The 23,066-nt window shown below is 32.9% G+C and overlaps 1 protein-coding gene across 4 annotated transcripts in view; it reads right to left on the bottom strand.

Moving 5' to 3' along the window:
• LOC134839426 (5-hydroxytryptamine receptor 1B-like) overlaps positions 1 to 23,066 on the bottom strand; it is a 166,845-nt gene that overhangs the window by 125,341 nt on the left and 18,438 nt on the right. Inside the window, exon 1 of one of the 4 annotated variants that reach the window (XM_063854968.1) lies at positions 22,792 to 22,937. The exons of 1 other annotated variant lie outside the window; for it this stretch is intronic. The gene's annotated coding sequence lies outside the window, so the exon portion shown is untranslated. Of the gene's footprint in view, positions 1 to 8,041; positions 8,195 to 8,216; positions 8,291 to 22,791; positions 22,938 to 23,066 lie in introns of those variants that run through there. 2 more of the 4 variants (XM_063854973.1, XM_063854969.1) reach the window with 2 other exon arrangements.

The following is a 23,066-nucleotide window of genomic DNA, read 5'->3' as shown; positions in this document are numbered from 1 at the left end:
TGTACTACTTCTGTGGCGATTATTAGAATTATTATAGTTATTATTATTCCGGTGTGGTGATTGGGAATAATTTCTATAACGATTATTATAACTTGAGTGTCGATTTTGTGAATTATTTCGCGATCTGTTTTGGTAATTATTGTTTGGTCTGTTATAGTTCGATCTATTATATGAGTTATTCCTTGATCGATTGTTCGGGTAATTCTGGTTTCGGTTGTTTGAATAACTTCTATTTCGATTATAGGAGTAGTTTCTATTCCTATTGTATGATGAATTTCGTGATTGATTGTTTGGATAGTAGTTATTTCTTGATTGGGAATTAGATCTAGAAACAAATCGTTGTGTATTTGAATTTGATCTGGAGTAGTTATTTCGACTATTTGGTCTATTGTAGTGATTTTGTGGTGAATTATACGTGTTTCTTCGTTCTGGTGATCTTCCTCTATAACTTGAGTTATATGGCGATTGATTTCTTGTATAGTTTGTATTGTTCGGGAGTGGTTTTCCTGAACTGTTGTTGCTGTGGACTGTTTTGTTCGGTAGATTTTGATCTTTTTTCATGTATTGATAGAATGATTTATTTGGTTCTTTATATTTTTGAGGTTTATTTTGATTGTCTTGCTGTTTTTGTCTACATTCGGAAATACTATGTCCGTATCGTCGGCAATAATTACACCATTTTTTGAAAGATGGTTTGCCTTTAAAGTTTGGGTTCTTTTCGTAAATATTGAGTATTTCAGTGATTTTTTCAACGAGGTCTGTCTCTGATTCCTGTATATTATTAATATTAGTGGGAGTCGTTTCAATTCTGTTAACGTATTGTAATTTTAGATTTTCCGTTTCTTCTAGTTTCATCGTGATTTCTGCTTGTTCTAATTTGTCTACTAGTTTTCGAAAATCTAAATCGGGTTCGCGAATTGAAGAAGGATGGGATGCTCTCTTTTTTATTGCTATTTTCCTTAATTGTGGTGTTAAGGTCATCATTAAGATTTCTGTCATCTTTGTGTTTTTATAGTCATGTGTATTTAATGAATATGCTTTTCGAACTAGTGTTTCGATTCGTACTGCTATTTGCTTGATGGTTTCGTTTGGTAATCTGCGAATTTCATTACATAAAACTCTTTGTTGTTGTTTGTTTCTTTCGGAGTCAAACATTTTTGAAAATTCTTGTGTAAACCTTTTCCAGTTTGATTTTATTTCTAGAGGTAGTACTGAAAACCATTTTTGGGCTGCGCCATCTAAGGTTGTTTGAATTAACGCTGTGCGTCGATGTATCCAGTTTTGATGTAGTGGCGTATTAATTGGTTCAGGTCCAATATTTAAAATCAGGTTTGCTGTTACTGCATTTAAATAATCTTCTACAGAGTATTCAGGGTCTGTTCCTGTGAAAACCATTAAAGGTTTGTTTGATGTTATTGATGATCCACCCATAAGGTATGGATTCATTGTCATTTGTAATGATTCTGCTGCATTTAGCATTTGAGAAAAATTCGAAAGTTGGTTTCTTGTTATTTCATGTTGTTGGAGATAATATGGGAGTGGTATTTCATTTTGCATTTGTGATGCTTGATACGAGTGTGCATTCATTGGATTTTGTTGTTGAATTGGTTGAAAAGATTGTGTATTAATTAGATTTTGTTGTTGAATTGGTTGTTGATGTTGTGCATCTATTGGTTGTGGAGAAAAATTTCTATGATTTGTACGTGTTCTCTGTATTCCTTGTCTACGATATTCTTGAGTATTTGGTGCAAATATATCTGGTTGTAAGAAATCATCATCTGAGGATAAATAATCCATTTGATAAGATGTTTGTTTTTTATTTTTATTTTGTTGAAAAAATGGGTAATTTTCACTGTGATCCTGTGGAGGATTTGTTTGGAAATTTATTGAATTAGGTTGGGTCATTGGGTTATCCCAATTTCGAGATCTTGTATATTGGTTAAAATTTCTTTGTGGTTGGTTATATGTTTTTGATGGATGTGTATAATTATAATTATGGTCTGCAAAGTTGTTTCTAGTGAATGTTTTGTGTGTTTTTGATGGTATTGTCATGGGTCTGTATGTTTGGTAATCTGTATGTGAATATTTAGGGGCAACCGAAGGTTTAACGGTTGATTGTAAGGTTACCTGTGTTTGTGAAGGATTTGTATTTCTTGGTGTTGTTAAATTTGGGCGTATTGGTGAAATACTTTGTTGTGTAGTTGTTGTGTGCACAATTTCTTCATTTATGAAGTGTGATGGTGTCTGGATATCTTGTTGAGTAAGATTCCTAGTTCCATTGAGGTTTTCATTGTGTATAACTGTAGAGTTTAAACTATTATTTTGTGTATCGGGCAAAAATGTATTATAGTTTAATGGTGTTGCATCAATGGTTAATGGTATTACTTTTACATAATCTCTTATGTAAGATATCGTACTTATTGCTTGACTTGAGATTGATTGTGGGAAGCTTATAAATGCGGGATGAGACCATTCGGGGTCCCAAACATAATCTGATTGTTCTGTGATAGCGGTATCATCGTTCGAGTTTTGGGGTCTAAAATTTTTTCTTGCTTGTGCAATTAAATCAATATTGTGTGTGAAATAATCTATTATGAACCATGCCAAAATTTTTTGTAGATCGTGTTTTGTATGTTGTGAAACGTCGTCTTTCGTGAAATTTTCTTTAATGATGTTTAAATAACTAGAGAGTAGTGTAATTTCATGTCGTACTTTCAAATGTTTGGATGTTTCTGTCGGTGAGACATTTGTTAGTGGGATTTCGTTTTCTAATATCGAAATATAACTATATATTATTGCGAAAACTTCATTGGTGAATATGGAGTTTGCTCTTTGTGAGTTTTGATATTGGATGCTTTTTATATATTCTGAAAAAACTTTTGAAAATTCTAAATCAAGATCGTCTGTTTGAATTGTATATTTTCTATTATTATGGTTTGGTGAGGTGAATTCTATGGAGTAGATTCCATACTGTTGTATTATGTTGCATATATCTTTTAAGTAGTGGTCTATGATTTGTCTTTTGATTTTTACATCTGGGAACTCTGTTTTACATGGACTAATTCCGGGTTCAAATAAATTTAATAGTAAATTTTTGCAAAATATATGCTGTCCTCTATCAGTGGTTGCATCTACTATAAAAGGAAAGATTTCATCATCATCTGGACTTTCTTCACCTGGGGTGTGCGTTGAGCTCATTTTTTCGTTCTATGACTGTTAATATGTAATTATTAATGTGTCGAATTGGTTGATTCCAATTGTATAAATGTACTGGTTTGTGTTTATACTGCTTTTTTATTCTTCTTTTTCCTCTTTTTGATGAATTTGAAGTTGTTTCTGAGTCAGAGAAATATAATTGATCGTGAAGTGGGCAATTTTTATCTATTGATTCTTTTAGTTTGTAAAGTTCGTCTAAACTGTTGGTTTCTGATTCTGAAAATGCGTTTCGGTTTTTTGAAAATCTTTTTCGTGTTATTTGTCTTTGTTTCGTTATTATTTTTCTTTTTAGTGTTTGTCGTTTTGTTCGAATGTATCCAACTGTTTGTGTATGAGGTGTGATTACAAGGTCGTATTTTTTGTTATCTATTTCACAATTGTGTAAAACGATTGTTTGTTTATTTCCTAGGTTTTTAAATGACATAAGGTTTAGTATGACGGATGCAAAAGGTTGTTAAATGATTTCTATTTTCTTAAACTGTTAGTTCTTACGATTTTTTGGTTAGCTTAACCTGGGTCTATTTGTTCAGGGTTGGAGAGAAAAGTATATCGATTCCGAAGAATGATTTTTTACTTTCTCGTGGCTAGTATAAGTTAAGGTGTTAACTTACTTAATCTTACTTAGGGGTAGTGATTGTGTTCAAGGGTTGGAGAATAGTAAATCGATCCACAAGGTTCAGGTATAATTAGAACGCGAGTAGTTCGTTAGATACTATTTTAAACTTACTAAGTCTAAGATTTATCCTGGGTCTGGTAAGAGGGGGGGGGGGGTCAAGTGAAGGATGAATAACCGAAGTTCTTCACTGTTTATCCTAATTTGAATGATTAGTTTTGTTTAAAAATTTCTATTAGTCTTAGGTCTTTAGAAAGGGTTGGGTAGTGAATCGACGTTTGAGGTCGTTAGACACTAATTAAGTGGGTGGGGGAGAACAAAGTTGTTCTGTTTGATCCAAGGATAAGCCTTGATGATCAAATTTGAGATTTAATTAAGTAGAAAATGATTTAAGATCCAAGGATAAGCCTTGATGATCTGGTTTTAAAATTAAGTGAATTTAAGTTTTAATAAAATTTTAAATGTGTGTAAAGGAAAGATTTAGTGTTTTGATGATATTAGTGGGTTTATGATTGTTGTTATGTTTTAGATGATGGAGCTGGAACAACAGGATGATTTATGATTATTAACCATTTATTGTCATGCTACTAATTTTTATTTTTTATTTTTCAATAAATATTTTTCAAACATGTTTTGTATATTACTGCAGAGTTTTAGGAAAACGATCTTAGATCTTTTTATCAATCGTTATTGTATATTAATAATTTTGTTTAGCGCCTGAAATGATTTTGAAGTTTAACTTCAAGGTTTTATGTTTGCAAATGAAAATCTAAATTCATTGCTAGTAGTATTCTAAATATAAAAGTTTGTTCTGGCTTTTGCCGAACTATCATATAGCTATATGGCAAGTTTCTACTTTGTCGTATGTCGTCTCTGGTTCGAGGTCTTCTTCCAATTCCGGGTAGTTCTGTTATGGTTCGGAATATTGGCTCTGATCTATTGAGTCGTAGAGACATTTCGATTAAATTATTGTCGTATAACATTTTGTAAATGTTTTTGTCTAATTTCTAATCTATTTTGGTTAATTCTAAGTTATTAAGGTCTTGTTCGAGACTTATGGTCGCACCAGATGAGTTAGGACCGAGTTGGTTAACTCATAGAGTAATTTCGGATAGGGTACACCGTCTGCTCGTCACGCTATCTTATTTTCGGCCGGATAGATTCGTGCAACTTCTTAGTCTAATACCGATCCTAATCTTACTCTTATACTATCTAGTCTCAGGTTGTTTAACTAGTCTCTGCTAGGCTCAATAGATCTAGGGTATACTGGTTTATTGCGGTTGCTGAAGTGCTCGGGAGAGTCCAACTAATTTCTAAGTTAAATTCAAATCTCTCTGGTGCTGAAATTACAAGTAACTTCAGCACTTACAAATAAGTGGGTTGTTAGTTAGATGGATCATGATTGGTTAATATTAAATACTTTACATTGGTAAAATATCTAAATTATCCAATCATAAAATGTAGTTTAGATCAGGTTCCATTATAACAGTTATAAATCGAATCACTTATACTCTTTTTGAAACTTAGCGTAAAAAATAATTATACTTTTTTTGAAACTTAGCGTGTAAAACGTTTTTTTTCTGAATCAGCGAAGCCATTTGTGAATAATTTCTTTTTGTTCGACCCATTTTGACTCTTACCTCATCATGACAACAATGAAAAAAAATGTAATTAAAAAAAGGTTCCAACCACTCTCAAAGAGAGGCAAAGAACTGTAGCCCAGGGTTTTTTTTTCTCGAGATTTCAGGCAATTGAGAGAAAATTAATCTGAGGTTGAGTGTGGTATCATTTTGAAGCAGTTCAGTCGTGATTCAGATTCCAAAAAGATATTTCGCAAAACTATTTCATTGTCTAGAAAAGTCGGTCGGAATTTTTCTATTATCATTTATGAAAGGCGATTGAGTTTGCTAAGAAAAAAATCCTACTCATTTGACACCATTGTTTCTTAGGTTATTCATATTAATAAATAAACAATTTTCTATCTTGAGCCCTACATAAAACAAAATAGAAAATTTAAAAAATTATCAAGCGTATGAGAAAGAAATTTGGAAAGAACTTAAATATTAAGTTTTTCATCATTTTAAAAAATTTTTAGTTCCCCTCACAAAATTTGTTTCGCTTGCACATAAGCTGCAATAGTCTTATTGATCTGACGACTTTACGCATAAACGGGGAGGAATTAAATCGTACGATGTTTTTTCTGTCTTTGACTACCTCATGGAAAACTAGTAGGTTCAAAAATGAGATCATGATGCAACTATTTCAGCCCTGATTCTGATTCAATTTTTTTTTTACAGTTTCAGCGTCGAGAAAAACTGGTCTGAATTTTTCCTATTTCAAAACAAATTTTATGAAACTTGGTGACACTAGAACTCACTTTTGATGGAATCCATCTTGAATTTAAGGCAGTTTATACATATTATTTTAGCTATAAATCATTTTTGTTGAACAGTTATTTATTAACTCATTTGTTTATTTGTTTTCTCTTAAAGATACTTCAAGAAATTCAATAATTTTGGAAAAGTTTGAAAGATTTGAAACTAATTTTTTTCGAATTTATGTTTTTTTCTCTTAGTTGAAAAAATTTAAGTTTTTTTCGAACTTTCCTTATTTTTTTGAAAAATTTAAGAACTTCCTAAAGTTATCACTAAATTACCACTTTGTTTTTGGCCGAGAAGGCTCCAACCACAGTTGTCATTTTTTTCTTCCATAGACTTGAAACAATTTATTAATAGCATTAAAAACAGATTAAAAAGTTTTTTAGTCACTTGTGCCAGCTTAAAATGACATTACACAGCAGCAATTTTTCTTCTAAATTACTCATAAAACTGAACCTGAAAGTTTTCCCGGACATGGAGGAAAAAGATTTAAAAAATTTGGCTTAAACAGCTCAATTGACAACAAAAAAGTTTTCAGTAGCCTTGCCTCATGCCCTACAGATTTTATTTAGTGTTTTCACAAGGCTTAGAAGTTTTCGTTATTTCATTCTTGTAAGAAAAATTTTTAAGATTCAGCCGAAAAAAAATCGAAAATTACATTCAAGTTTTTTCATAAAAATGGCCGGTCGATGAAATTTCTGGTCTCAGGAAATGCAGTTTTCGAAAATTCAAAATTGAACGCTGAGATGAGTTTTTCGCTTATTTTTTTCTTCAATGTTTCAGTAGAAGTTACTCGGGATCTTTTTAAGTACTTCAATTTCGATGAAGGTATTCGAGATCTCTATAAACATTCCCCCTGTGTACGGTACCTAGCAAAAAATAGTTGAAGAAATCAGTTAATAGGCAAACTAGGAAAAAGTTTTTTGTTTTTTTTTTCTTGAGACACTTAGAAATTACATGGAGACGCGGATCTATGGTATTTTGAGGGAACGCAGATATTACAACAAACTAGTTGCGAATATTTTTAGGTCAACCAAATTAATTTTTGTATTTGATAAAAGGCTGAAAAAAAGGTTTCGTAATCTGTTTTTTCGACCTTTCAGTTTTGGTATTTATTGGCGCCATCTAATTTTTTGGAGGTTTTAAAATTGATTTCAACAAACTATCCACTTTATATAGTTTTTTCATAAATTAAAGATTGAATCATCGTGTAATTTTAATTTTGTTAGAGTTTTGAATAGTGGCAGCTTGAGTTAGCTATAAGAAATTTAGTGAGGTTTCTGTCAATATGGTGACGTCTCTTTGAATTAATTGATATGTCATCCAGGGAAGGATCTAGGTTTGTTCGAGTAGGGTTGCGGATTTTCAAAAAGTTTTCGAAAAATGTTGTCCATTTTTTAAGCTCGACTAAATTGATTGTGTGAGCGCTCTCGGAAAGATATAAAGAAGTTAATTAGACCAAACTTTTCTGCGCCGCAAGCAAAGTTTTGAGAAAAAACAGGTCAAAAAATGCCGTTTTTTTTGGGCACGTTTTGGAAAACTTCAAACAAAAAATGCCTTTTTTCGGCGCGCGCTCCCCTTCAAAATTAGTATATATTGGCCAAAAATGGATGTCATAAAACAACCTGTGGTTGGTGAGGGGGTCAAATCACTGAGGGGTCCCCCCTCCCCCTAAACCCTCCCTGATGTCACCAAAAGTTCAATTTTAGACAACTCCAAAATGGGGGCAAGCATGTACTCTCAAAAAAAGCGCACCATCAAAGATTCAATTGGAAACTAAATGTTGATTGAAGAAAAAACTATTTGTTCAAAAAAGCTCAGCGCATTTACTTACCTAATACCGATATGGAGGGTGAATAAGCCTGTCGAAAAATAAGCCAGCCGAAATTTATGCCACAGAATATAAACTGGCCGAAAGTTATGTTACAGCAAATGCAAATTAGCCGAAGGTTACGTCAGTGGACTGAACGTTGCATGTATTTCATAACTATTGCATAATTGTTACATACCTGTCGTGGGACCAAGTTAAGATCGTATGAGGGGGGAGGATATTAACTTGGTTCTGAGATGGAACTTTCAGCCAATCACTACCGGGTATTTACACGCAGCGCTTTGCATATTTAATCCAAATTGAAAAATTGAACGCTGGGGAAGATGATTTTAAGTTGGTGTATATGAGGAGGGAAGGGTGTGAGGAAAAAGACAACTTGATCTCTATCGTGTTTTCGGCTGACTTCCGATCGAAACTGTGATGAATAACAGGAGCATAAACCGCTCGATTGGGACTCTGAAGATAGAAGATAGAAGTTATTGGCGTTTGACTGATGACCACCTGTAATCTAGCAGAACTTCATTCTCAAGTACTTTTTCGACATATTTGAGATCTTCAAAACGTTTAAGCTTGTTAACTGCTGTATTGTCTTGTAAATTTTTAATGACTTCATCGCCTAATAGAAAATCGAACCACGCGTTGGGAGCAGAAAAAAATTGAAAGCAAGTTGTGAGATTAACATTGTTTAAATGGCCTTTTTTAAAACATCTCATCTTTTAAAAAATGCAGAAAATGGCAGAAAAAAGCTAATTGGCTGCCTAAAATGACAAGATCATTAGCGCATCAAGTACAATTTGTCTCAATAAAATACTGCTTGTCTTCTTAAACGGACTGTATGCAAAGTATATTGAGCATATGGCCTGATTTTCGTTGCAGCAGAATTTACCTTGAAGTAATTTATACATAATTGGATCTTGCTCAAAAGAAGATAAAGTTTACCTCAATCGATTTCTGCGGACGACCAAGGATACTTGATCATTAAGGGTCTTTTCAAACTTTTAAAAATCAAATTAAGACGGATCAAGTTATAAATGGTCATTTGAAGCCTGTATTTTCTATCAGAGCAAAAATAAAATTTTCTATTGAAAGATTTGTTCCTGGGATTTTATACAACTCAATAAACATGTCATGTGGTCCTAATGGAAAACGATTCAAACTGAATTTTATTCCAAATGCGTCGCCTCGTTTCGCCCAAAGCTGCTATTAAAGAGTATTAAAAAATAATATCCTCTCAATTTACAATATCTCAGTTTTGTAACGTTTTTTTTCTGCATCATAGCTGAAGTCATTGCTGCAAATCAGGCAATGACCTCGATGAAAATCATTTAAAGGGGCTTTGCAATAAGAGCCCAAGAAAAGAAGGCTTCAAAATTATTCCAAATCTGCCCCTGTTATTCTATAGTACCAGAGGGAACCTATTTATGACGCACTTAGAGCAATAAAGAGAGAGACTTTAACTTTTAGGGCATCCTCATTTTAGCCCCGCCCGCCCGCCCGGGACCCCGAATTTGATTTTTAAGACAATTGAAAACTATCAATGGAACGCGAAATTTTTCAAAGGTGTCCACTAAGGTTCTAATTAGAGATGAAAAAATGAAACAAGACCATTTTTAATCAATTTTACTTAATCAAAGAGATAAGGGAATGGCTCCTACGGAAACAAATGATGCACTATTTTTGAACAAATAAAATCGTTGATCGTTTGAAGCAACCTTTATATAAAGTTTTTCCTAATCTTTTTGAATGTTTGAAGAATCACCGGAAAACTGTCAAACAACTGCTTAAAGAGAATGAAGTGGATGTAACCATCATCTTTTGCAGGTAATTGCTTCAGAAATTTATGGCAGCAAAAGTGCAGATATTGACATCATTCGAAGTTCAATTGATATTTAAAACTTGCAAAACCATCTAACTTAAATAATTGACAATTTACCTAATTGATAATAAGTCATTTACCTGATTTGTGAAATAGAATGCTTCAATCAGAGGCGGAGTTAGGGATGGGGGGGTTTGCGGACGCTTTTGTCTTTTTCAGACATTAGACCCCCTCACAAACCAAAGGATCCCTCCTATGGTATTATTTTATATCATTCATTATCGGCCGACCAGCCCTAAAGGACCCTTCCAACGATCTCGGGTTTTCGGATGACCTGCTTTTTTTCTTCAAAACTTGCGTGAGGCGCAAAATATTTTGTCAAAATAGGGTCTTTATTCTGTTTGTTGGAGCGCTCGGAAAATCAAATCACTTCGATTGACCTTAAAAAAAGATCGACAAAATTTTTCGAGTACTTTTTGCAAATCCTAGATCCGCCCGTGGTTCTAATGACAACTTTAGACAAATACAAATAAGGTTGGGCAACCCAAAAAAAATCAGAGGAAATGCTGATAATTTTTTTAAAATCTTTCTCCCATCGCGGTAGGTCATTATAACTAAAAGTGTGGTATTTTCTTTTAAGAAGCATCGCACCTGAACGGATGCTTAAGTTTTTACAGCTCGTTTAGAAGCGCCGTCAACGAATTTTTCTTCAACAAACTCCAAGCCTTATAACTTTTACCGCATTTTTAATTTACCAAGCTGGTTCACAGAAATTTATTACATCATATGGAAAAAGTGAAGTGAAAAAATGGATTCAAATATCAAAAATGACACAAATTATTTAACTTATAGTTTGTGGAAAAACCAAAATAAAAAAAGTAACAACCAAGAAAATTTAAACAACTATCTTGAGACATTTGTTTTTGTATTATATAGAAACCATTGTACTAAGATTTTTCGCTTTAAGTGAATATTTGGGTATATAAGAATTACAATTTTGAATATACGTTCTACAGTATTAATGCTCTGATTGCTATTAGTTTTCTAAATGTCAAATAATTTCTGAGTGGTCAACTTTTGCCTCTGTTTTTTTTTCATTGATTGAATCAACTAATTGATCATTGCTTTAAAAACCTTAACCTAGTCGCTGGCGCGTTCTGATTCCACAATTTGTGCTAATAAACATGTTTTACACATGTTAAACAGAATATTTGGCGTTTCTTAAACGATTTTTTTAAAATTACACTAACAAATGATGTACTGCTAAGAAGTTTTTTTGAAAACAAAAAATTGGATCAAAAGCTGAATGATTCCTTAATTAGGATGTCATTTGATTAATTGTATTGTTTTTATACATTTTAAAACCAACAAAAAATGACAACAAAAATATTTGTAGGTCATTAATAATAAGACTAAAGTTTTGAAAAAAGAAATTTTGTCAGAAGAAAACCGATATTATTTCGAATAGCAGTGGAAAAAATATGATAAGCAACCTATTAACACAAACGGATAATTTTTGGAGCTCAATGTCATTTTGTTTAAGTTTATCAAATTTTTTTGATTTCTTTTAGATCTCGTATTGGATTTAGTTTGTTTTCTGCTCTGCTGTTTCTCTTTGATTTTTTTTTGCAAACAAAACGGTCTTTTGAATTCCATATTTTAAACGCTGTCTATTAGATCCGTGAGTAAAAATCAAAACCGGTAGGTAGGCATTGACGCATTCAGAAATCAAAACTATCTTACAACGTATTGTGGTATACTAAACAAGACTGCTCGTATATCAGGGCACAGCACTGAATGTTCCGACTGCCCTGTACTCGAATATATTTTTGGTAAAGCATAATTCCTCACTACTTATAGTTAGACTCAATCAATTTCGAACGACTACGAGTGCAGATAATTTTCCACGCCTAAATAATTGGCTTACTGAAACTATCAAAATATTATTCGAGCAGCGATACCATCTGCAATTTAGTCTAGACAAGCATACTCGCTGGCCGTTCAAAGACTTCCGGAACGATACCCAGACGCTGTCAACTTTTGTTAAATTGTTCTACATGTAAAAACCTGGCATATGTTCTTCACTTGCTTCGAAAGTTGGAACAAAAATGTTTTCGATTTTCAGTTTTTCATTAGGAAAAGTTTGCGTAGAAGACATTGCTGATTTAAATTATCCGCATAAAAAGAATAAAACTTGAAATTTAAAACGTCTGTTCCCAAATTGGGTTATTACGTGAAAAAATTAGAAGATGGAAGTTGCTTAAAATTTTAGCAGGTTTATTACGGTGCAAAATTACGTTTTGTAAAACTGGGGCCCAGAGTTTCTCCCCAAAAACGGTTAATTAATGGTTTTTTCAGTCAATCAGAAATTACGCTACAACTCTAACAGGTCAATCTAAAACTTAATCAAAATCATCTTCTTATAAAGCTCAGAAAAGTTCAAGAAGGGTATAGTCTCCAAAAAAAAATGCGGGAAACGTTGAAATAAATTGCTATAAAATGAATTATTGTTGTATCAAAATGTAAAATTGACATTTTGTCTATGAAGTAAAAATAAACCTAAATTATGAAAGGGTTGGAGATAATACACTTCTTGAACTTTAATGGGTTACGTAAGAGGCTCAATTTTATATAATTTTAGCAGTGATGGACCCAATAGTTTTAGCGTAATTTCTGATTGACTGGAAAATCCAATAATCAACAGTTTTTGGGGTAGAAGTTTGTGACCGAAATTTGCCAAACGAAGTGCCCCGTAATAATTCTGCTAAAAATTTCATCAAGTTTTGTTTCCTTCAATTTTCACCTACTTTCAACTCAACTTGACAAAAACGCGTTTTAAGTTTCAAGTTTTATTCTTTTTGTCCGAATAATTTAAATCAGCACTATAGGTTTAAAAAATTTAGTTGTACTTAGAAATCAAGAAAAAATTCTAAAAATTATCAAATCAAATTTTGATGTTCGAATACCATTGGAAGTGTTTCTCGAAAAAAATTAACTGTGGAAGCGCTTTTGCTTCAGCCAACGAAAAAAAAAACAAAGTAGAGACCTCAGGTAGTGCAAATTTTGAGCAAAACGCGACTCACGTAATCTAATCTGCTTTTGTTAAGTAAAACCAGATTAAGGTAATTATGTTCTCAAAAGAGGACGGTATTTTATAGAAGGTAGAAGGCCGTTGCAAATCCCAAAAAACAAGAGTAAATCAGCGCTTTTTTGAGGACTAGTAAATAAACCTGTCCTTAACGACAATTTTTTAAATAGAGATTCTGGTCTGGGATGATATTGTTGCATTTGATTAGCATGCTAAAACATTTTGAAGATGGAAACACTTTAAAAGTTTCTATCTGAAAAGTTCATGAAAACAGGAGGACATAAAGTTGTGCATTTTCATTTAGAATCAGTTTAACTGAGTTCTGGCTCAGTGGAAACAAGAAAGTGTGAAATGTTGACTGCAGAGTGAATTGATTAAATAGTGTCACGTGAAAATCACCTGATCGCACGTTTAGGATGTGTTTGATGTCGTCAGGTAGTCGGCTAATTGCTCCATCTGACAATTAGGACAGAGGATGGCCTGGGGGCGTAGTTGGGTCGAATTTAGTGGGAGCAGATGAAGTGATAATAGTTATCGATGGTGTGAAATTGTTTGATCACGCGGGCAAGTTGAACAAAAGGGGGAATTGTTTCAACAAAGGTTATAGCACAGAAGGGGTTATGGAGAAAAAAATTAGCTACCCATGAGCTGCAGAATAAGAGAAGCAACTAATCAAAAAAAAACCGGCTGAAGTTGTTGAATATTCAAACAGATAAATAGATTTCGCTCAAAACTGAATCGATATACTTTTTAAGTGCCACTTCCCGCTCGCTTACTTAGAGCTAATTCAGTTAAGAAACGAGTCTTTAAAAATTAACGTTTGGACGATTTTAGATGACAAAAAGAACCGTTCACAAAATGAAATGATAAAAAATTTAGCTCGAAACTCTAAACCAATTTGGCTGAAAACTACTTTTAAGGTTTCTTATTATAGTTTTCTGTTGTTGACGAAGTAAAATGGGCAAATAAGTATAAGCAAACAAAAACACAAAGTAACAGGACGGGTAGAATTTGTAAGTCCGCGGCAACAGCTCAAAATAGAGGGAGTCGAAAACCAATATTCGCTCTCCTGCTTTCCTGACTAAATATCCCTTAATCCTTCCCCCATTTTGCTATCGATCTCGAGGACCAGGGATGGGGTTGAAATTGGAGCCAAATGGAAACCTGTCTTTGCTTCATTTGTTTTCCCCCTCACAACACATAAAGCAATCTCCGCCACAATCTAATAAGCGGATTACAGGTCAGAACTTCTTCCTATTGATCTGTACAACTGATCAACAATTTGACCCCCCGCTCCCGAAGTTTCCTTTTAAAAAAGCCTAATCTGGAAATCTTCATCGAGTTACTCAAAATCGAGTTAGGATTAAAATCATCATAAGTTGCCAAAGAGACATTTGATTGAAGGCGTCCAGTTGTCCATTCGAATACGCCAACTAATCTTGCAAAGAAACTGAATTAAAATCAAACTATTTCCCTTTTCGATCTTATCAAACTATCAAAAATAGAAAATGCTCATTTCACAATTTTTAATAAAAACTCGACAAGTTTTTTCGATATTTTCTTGTGTTTTTAAGCAAAATCTGCGGCTTTTTCTAATTTTTTCATCACCACAGAAAATCTAAATTTCTATAAAAACCTCATCTGATTTTTCTCAACATGTCGGTCAAGGGAAAAATTTGTTTAGTATTTCTGTCAAGCGATTTTTGATTGGAAAAATATTCCGGCAAAACACGTGTGATTATATTCTAAGGGGTCAAAGTCAGCTAACCTGTTAGAAGCTGAGCAGCCCGAATGTGTATGAATTTTAGCTGGAAGAGCGTCCGTCTGATTTGATACGAAAACAGCCGGGCTTGATCTTCCATTGATAATCAAAACTGTAAAACAAATGCCACCATCTAAGAAGTCGCTATTTTTTATATCACCTATGACAAGTTTTCGTGCAAAATAAAATTTTAGTCCGCTAAACCCTGTAACGTTGCAATTAACTAGATTTGATAAGCGATCAATTACACTTATACTGCTAGTATCAAAGCAAAACGCTGAATAATCGTACTTCCCTTTAACTGGTCTTGATTGGTTTTTGGTTTACAAAAATTGATAAATGATAAGTATAATTTGAAGTTTTGAGTTTTTTCTTTTGCCAATAGCCAATATCAAAGAGTAAAATTGCTACTTTTCCTTTCCATCACTTGCTTACTTTTTTGCACCTGGTCTGATTAGTATTTGTTTGTAATTACGACCTAATTAGTCCGCATGTCAATTTTTGTAGTCAGCAGACCAGGTGCAAAAAAAAAGTTCGCAAATGGGGGGAAAGGAAAAGTAGCCCTTTTATTTTGTGATATTGGCTATTGGGAACGGAAAAGCTCAAAGTTTCAAAAAATACTTGCCTGATGAGTATCTGATTACTTTTGTATTTGGTCTTCAAGTTTAACGTTGCATAATTCCTAGTTACACCAAAAAATGGATGATGTCTTTTTTTCAATTTCCCATCATCCTTGTAAAGTTGCCTTACATGACTGCCTAAAACTTATTCATGCGGCAATTTCAATGTCAGAAATTTTGTAAAAATTTGTTCACTCGTACACGCTGACACGCATTACGAGGCCAAACTGTGCATTCTGTGCATAGTAAACGGTATCCGCAACAGGCCCAAATAAGATTTGTCGTGGATTCCTTTTCTTTGATCTTCTTTGCTGTTTTGGATTCCACAAACAAATACCTAAAACACTGTACCGTTCAAACTCGCTCCAAAAATAGGCAAATTTGCGGAATCCGCAACCGTATTTGCGGAATCCGCAACCGAATTTGCGGAATCCAGAACAATTTGTGGAATCCACACGCAAATAACGAGACATGTGTATAGTTGAATTGAGCTGTTGCGGAATCCGCAATTTGTAAGTGGAATGCGCAAACTGTAAGTGAAATCCGCAAACTGTAAGTGGAATCTACATTTTGTTAGCGATTTCAGCTTACATATATGTATGTGTAGTAGCTTTTAAAACTATATCTTTTAATTACTACGTTGATCAGCTACCAGTTGGAATGCCAAATGCTCGATCTCAATTCCTGTCAAACACCCAACTTCGATCTCAAATCCTTTCGAACATACTCAACTTCGATCTCAATTTCTAACAAACATAAGCAACTTGGATCTCATATCAATTCCTGTCAAACATTCCCAGCTTTAATCTCACTTCCTTCAAAGGTTAACTCCGATCTCAATTCCTGTCATCATTTTCAATTCCTGTAAGCTTTTTGATCAGTTCATTTCAAGCGATTCAATAAAATAACAGTTTCAATATGGCCATTTTGAACTATTTTTAAAATGCAAAACCAGAACATAGTTTAAAAAGGCAACATTTTCAGGACTATAAATGCGTGTTTTTGAACCTAAAATAATTTTAATTCTGCTGTAATTCAATTTGTGGTAAGTTTTATCTAATACAAATTTACTCAAATTAATTAAATAGAACATTTACTCCCTGTGAACAAAATGAATAGAATTCACGCTCCTAAATACTGAATATCAAATACAAATCCCAAATACTGAATGTCAATTACTGAATCCCAAATACTGATCCAATTCGGCGAGATGTCAACCCAATAAAAAATTAACCCAATTACCGAGATAACCCAATGAATTTATTCGGTGTTGTGTTTTCAAAATTATGATCCCAAAAACTGCTTGCTAATACTAAAGTGTGACATCCATCGATTTATTTAACCAATATCTTAAATTTTTTCGTGGATTCCGCTGACAATGATTAAGACTTTGCTTTTCAATTCCGCAAGTGCAAATGCAAGTTTAGCAATAAACAAATTTCTGAATTCCTTTAAAGTTTGCGGATTCCACTTACAATTTTTGCGGATTCCATTTACGTTTGCGGATTCCACTTACAATTTGCGGAATCCACTTACAGTTCCGGAATCCAGTACAACTAGCTATAAATATGCGTCCAAAATTTACGTTACAAGTATATGCACGCGGAATCCACGTAAATCTTGTAAGTGGAATCCACTTACATTTTGGAAGATGTTTAAATACTTGTCTCTGGAATCCAGGAACATACAGACACAAACTTGTGCGCCTATCCAGTGCTTAGTTTGGCCTCGTATTGCGTTTTTTTCAGCTTGCAACTTCCAAAATTAATTTAAGCAAATTTCCCAAATCTAATTTTAGAGAAAATTGAAAGAGGAAAAAGCCAATTGATGCTTAATTTGAGCTGGAGCGGGAGGCGGAAAAAGAGGCAGTCAAATTACCATTAAACAAGCTTTAGACTAGAAGCCCAGCTAAAGCTAGAGCTTCCTGTTTGATCATTTTTAATTTTTTTTGTACTGAGGCCGGGTGAAATTAATAGTTTCGGAATATGGTTTTTACTCAGAAAACTTTTTTCTGAATTTTTTTTTGAGAAATTAGAAATATCCTTAAGACTTAATGTTCTTTACATATTTTAAGGCGTAGCCCCTTATGCACAGAGAACTCAAAGAACCTGTTGCCTCGGTTAAACCCATGATATCAGCCTTAGAATTGAGTCAAAAATATTCAAAAAAAGCACAGGAAGTCAAAACTTTTCAGAGCGCCATAACTTTTTCAGTTAGAAAACCTGGACGCCGCGGTTTCTTCTGGGGAGCTTCTTTCAAACTTTCGTTCATTGAAACAAAAGGTTAATTTTTATGCACCATCTGTTCTCTCTATTGAACCAAAAACGTCAAAAAGGGGTAAAAAACTTGAAAATACATTATTTCCAAGAACAAAAAAATTTGCTTAAAATAATTAGCGTGAAAAACAAAACGAGGACAATTTCCCAATACCGTTTCTCTCGTTTGAACCCAAAATGTTGTATTTGTGTGGTAGTTTTCGAGATAAGTCAGAACTTTATAAGAACGGTCAATTAATCTAATATTTGAGTTTTTCAAGGTTCGCAAATTACAATTGAATTTACTTACAGTTTGAGTTTTTTACAGTCTGTATATACTATTGAAACCAAAGTCTCAGATTTAGAATCGTAGTTTTTGAGTAATGACAAGAAAATAAAAAAGTCAAAAAATCAAAAACTCGACATTTGCGAGTGCCATAAGTTTTTGTGTATAAAAAAGTCGTATCCGCTTATGCATTGAATCATCCAAAAACTCATCTCAACTGTTTTTCTGAACTCTTACCTTTGATATCAGATTTGGTAGTTTGTTTGTCGAGGAAACTCAATCAATTTCAAAAACAGTCAAAAAATCAGAACGGTCAAAAAATCAGGTGTAAAACATTTGCAACAAACCGCTTAATCAAGCGAGCTTTCTTTATCTTCTCGATTAAAATCAAAAGCTTAAAATTTGGGAACGAAGTTGTTGAGAAAAGGCGAAAAACGTCAAAAATCACAATTTTGTCTTTTCTGAAGGCCATAACTTTATGTGTAAAAAAATTAAGCGTAGTCGCTAATGTTGAGGAGTTTCCCCTATTGTGTCCTTACGATTGAAATCTTCAACATTTTTTCTTGGAAGAGTAGTTTTCAAGAAAAGTGAAAAAGTTTAAGAAACTGTCACAAATCCAAACTTTGACTTTTACGAGGGCCATAAATTTTTGTGCAAAAAGTTTGAGCGTAGCCGTTCATGCAAGGGAGTATACCATAAGATGGTTTTTCGATTGAAAACAAAATCTCAAATTTCGGAGGGTATTTTTTGAGGAAAGTTAAAAAGTTTCGGAAATAAATCAAAAAAAGAAAAAAAATGAATTTTGAGGTCAATAATTTTTTGTTAAAAATTTTGGACGTCGCCGTTTGAGCGGTGCAACCTCTTTCAAGCTTTTTTTCATTCAACCTAAAATGTCAGATTTGAGAGAGTACTGTTTAAAAAATCAAAACTTTCACTTATCTGAGTGCCATAATTTTTTGTGTAAGAAAACTTGGATGTGTTCGCTTATGAAAAGAAGCGTCTCACAACCCGTAATATCTATTGAACTCAAAATCTCAGATACAGATTGTAAACAATTATTGTAAGCAATTATTTGTATTAGTTTTGAATAAATTATGGGGGTTTAAGAATTGCTAAGTTGGCCAGTTTAAATATTACTTGAAAAGTCTTTTCTCCAGTGTTTTCTCCCAAAGAAATTGCTTGCAGCTTGCCAAAGTTGAAACAAAAATGAAATTTGGGCTGGCTAGACCAGTATTTTACGCTGAAAACCCTGTTTGCTTTAAGCCAACTCTGTTTCAATTTCGTAATAATACTTTTCAATTTCTCCCAAGCTTTAATGTCCTGAAAAAACCCTCCTCCTTCTTTTTTATTGAATTAAAAGTGAGCGATTGTAGTTATGCAAAAGCAAACTAAATAACTAAAGTGCGAATTATTCAGTGCCACTAAGGAAAAGCGGCTTTTTAGCCTAGCTCAGAAGTAGTTCCTTATTGAAATGAGACTTGCTTTTTGTTCTTATAAAAACGGTGCGATGTGAAGAATGCTTATCTTTTTCTTTAAACAGAATTTGGTGGGAAGATTCATCCTTGTTTTTTTGTTATGAAAATTTTATCATTAAAAAACGAAAATTATTATTCCATATAATAATTTTCTGAAAATTTTTTAAATAACACCTAATTTTTTTGATTTTTTTTTCATTGTTAAAACTGTTTTGAGAACTCAATCTCAAAATGAATTCTTCGCTTACCGTCGCCCAATTTAACTGCTGTAACTGAATACAAAAACTATGCAAAAATTGATACATCTCTGATATTTTAAGTTTCCATAAATTTCAACAAGCACTTTCAATTTTTTTTTTTCCAATTTTCAGAAAGTAACTGAATATTTGTGCTTGCGGTGATTTTTCTTTGATTCTTTAATTAACCAATTTTGACAAAATTGTTTTTAATTCATCCAAAAAATATCAATGCCTTGAGCTCATATAATTATCATTTGTTAACCTGTGGCTATTTTTTGCAATTATGAGGGTTTAAATATTGTCAATTTAGGATAATTGACTCGCAAAGTTTTCGTCTCATCTAATTTAAAGCGCCCAATTAGATCAATCCAAATTAAAAATGAGGTAAGCTAACTAATCAATTTAATTATTCTTATTTTATCGCTTGCTATTTGGTGTCGGCTGTTGAAGGAGGAAAACTACACCTACTTGAAATTTCAAAATTTACTGTTTGTTATTTTTTTCTGTACCAAAGCTAGATTATAACTATTTGAAGGAAAATCAAGATCTTTCGGGATCGGCTAAACGTATGAGTGTATGAAAACAAGCCATCAAATTTGTGTGACAAATTTTTTTGGATATTGTTTTTTGAAATATATGTTTATTACGGTTTGTCTTAATGAAATCAATGATTTCACTCTATTTGTAATTTTGGAATGAGCTTTCCAAATGACGTGTCACACTCATTTTAGAACTAGATGTAATTTTTACTCTAGATTTTGCATTGAAAAAATGTTAAAATTTTTTTCACATAGTTTTTTATTGTTAAATTGGCTAAGTTGTTAAATTGGCTAAGAACTGTTACTATATTGCTTTAAGCAGCCGCTTACACAAAAAACTGATAAATAAATTACTGTTTTTAAGAAATGGGCTCATTTCCACTTCTAACTAAAATTATCTGCTTTAATAATAAAATTAGATTAATATTTTTTTGTATGACAAAACTATTAATTTGTCAAAAAAAACTAGCCGCAGGTTTTAATCAAGGAAGACTCAAACTCAATATTCTCCACTTTTGTAGTTCTAAGTAAAGTTTAATAGATAGTTTAATGGTGAAATAAATCAAATGGTGAAACTCTAAATGCACTTGATCTGCTGTAAAAGAACACTCATTTGGCCAGTGATTTGACTTTTTAAATAAAGTTTTGGGTTGCGGTGTTTTTGTACAATCTGACACATTGAAAAACTAACAAAAAATTTAATTTTATTTTGTTGGAAAAACAGCTAGTCATTGAATATCTGGAATGTTTATTATCGAGAATTTATGTCTGTTTCAAATATTTTCTGTATGTCAGAAGAAAATTGAAATATTTTGTTACTTTATGTGAATTAATTGAGAAATATATGAGGTGAAATATAGGTGAATAATCAAAAAATATTAAAAAGGTTACAGTTGAAAAATATTTATTTTTAAAATTTGAGACCAGGACCTCAAAACATTTTAAATGATATCAAAACCTTCTTCTCAAAAAAAGATCACAAGTATTCTGCCAATTTTAGTGAAAAATTAACCAATAAAGTACACGACATAAGCTAGTAAATTTCACTTCTATGACTAACAGATTGAAAACATTCAAACAAAAGTATTTATAGATTGTTTAAGAGCTCAGAGCGTTGGTTTTTGTGGCTTTTTATAAATAATCTAAAAATTAATAACATTTTTTAACCGGTTCTCATATTCCCAATTTTCATAATAGAGAAGGAATCATGACTGAAAATGCTTAAAAATTACTGTTTCATTTTTCAAAGAGAGGAACTTATAAGCTTCGTGTTTTTTTTCTGTTCACATCAATTACTTAAAAAAAGTTCAGAGTGTTGTCCGAGCTTCGGTTCCATGTGTTCTCACACTGTTGTGCTATGCACTATTATAAACCCCTTTATTCACACATTTTGTTATTTTGAAAGCTTTATCTTTGATGCTAAAAGCGTTTGACATGAATTTTTGTCTTGCACATAAAATTGCTCCGACTTGAGATCAGGCAAACTAATATTCTTTTTAAACTCAAATTGTAGCACTTATCATTTAGGCTCTTCCACCGCTCCCCACATGTCATTTTCCGTGTTCCTAACTTTTGTCAGCATAATCCAATTGTCATGAAAATTGGCATGTGGCTGCATTGCGCAATTACAAAAACATTTGCTCCTCGTATACACTTTTGCAAAGACAAGGATTTTACTGAAAAATGGAGTTTTATATTAAAAAATGGTATTTACTGGGTAAACTATGGAAAAGACAAAAGTTGACATATACAGTCTTAATTTTCTTGTTTATCAAAATTTTTGTTGTCAAAAACTATTGCTGATCATAATCAAAAGGCAGTCGGTACATTCATGCTCTGGTATACAAGCAGTCTTGTTGTTCCGACTTTCGAAGAAAACGGAATAATTATGCTCAGTGTGGTTTTTTTTATTCAGTCAATTTTCGCCGATCGAAATAATAGGTTTCGACAAAATTTGTTTACACCCCATTGATGATATTGACTTCCTGAGCTCAAATGCAAAAAGATATTTTACCTCCGATTTTTTTTTGTTAAGTTCTGGGGGTTTGAAAATTGCCAAGTTTGCCATGTTCTGGACTAAATTATGCGCGCTCTGAAGAGTTTATTCATACTGCTTATGCGTGGTGAATTATTCCGCAGAACAAAACTGTTTCAAATTGAGTTGAGGCTAGCTAATTGGTCGTATTAATTTCGTACGACTCAACATTTCACTCTTAGATATTGTCCAACTTTATAGGTTTTCACTATTTTTCCGCGAAAAACTATTCGATATGAATTAAGGGACAGTCGGACCATTCAGGGCTTTGCCCTGATATACGAGCAGTCTTGTTTGTCATTTAACGATTAATGTTTTTTATAGGAACGGAATGAAAGCTTTGACTTGTTTAACGATGAATGTTTTTTTTATATAATCAGAAAGAAAGGTTTGTTTAAAAAGCTGTGCTAATATAGGATTTCACGACAAGAGGAAGGAAGCAAATTTTTTTAAAAAAATTGTAAAATTTGTCAACTTATTTTTTGTCTATTTATTTGTCTGATGTTTTTTCTGTTGTTGAAAAACACTTCTTATATTTAAAATTAGTTTGTATTTTTTTCTATTGTATGAAGGGTAATTAGAAACCATTTTGATTCTGAGTAGTTAGTATGATGATTAATTAGGTAGTTTTGTCTTACCTCGAATAGGTCACCGATGGGCTCAAATAACCCGATTTTGAGACTCCGCTAATGACTCGAATTCGTTTTAATGTAAATGCATTAGTATAGAATATAAAAAATAACATCATGGTCGCTTTGCATTTGTTAGTTCAGTAGCAGTGCCATCGGAGCAATTAAAAACAATGCGAGCTCGGCAGAAAAGTCTTGGAGGCATAAAGGATGGTGGGGGATGGAGAAATTATCGTGTATCCAATCAAAAGGAAGACCTAGGGTCCGTGTAAAAAGGACTGGAG

This window comes from Symsagittifera roscoffensis, chromosome 2 (genome assembly GCF_963678635.1).
Source record: "Symsagittifera roscoffensis chromosome 2, txSymRosc1.1, whole genome shotgun sequence".
NCBI classification, from domain to species: Eukaryota; Metazoa; Xenacoelomorpha; order Acoela; family Convolutidae; genus Symsagittifera; species Symsagittifera roscoffensis.
The sequence above is the reverse complement of the archived record's forward strand: the minus strand, read 5'-3'. Positions and strand labels throughout refer to the sequence as shown.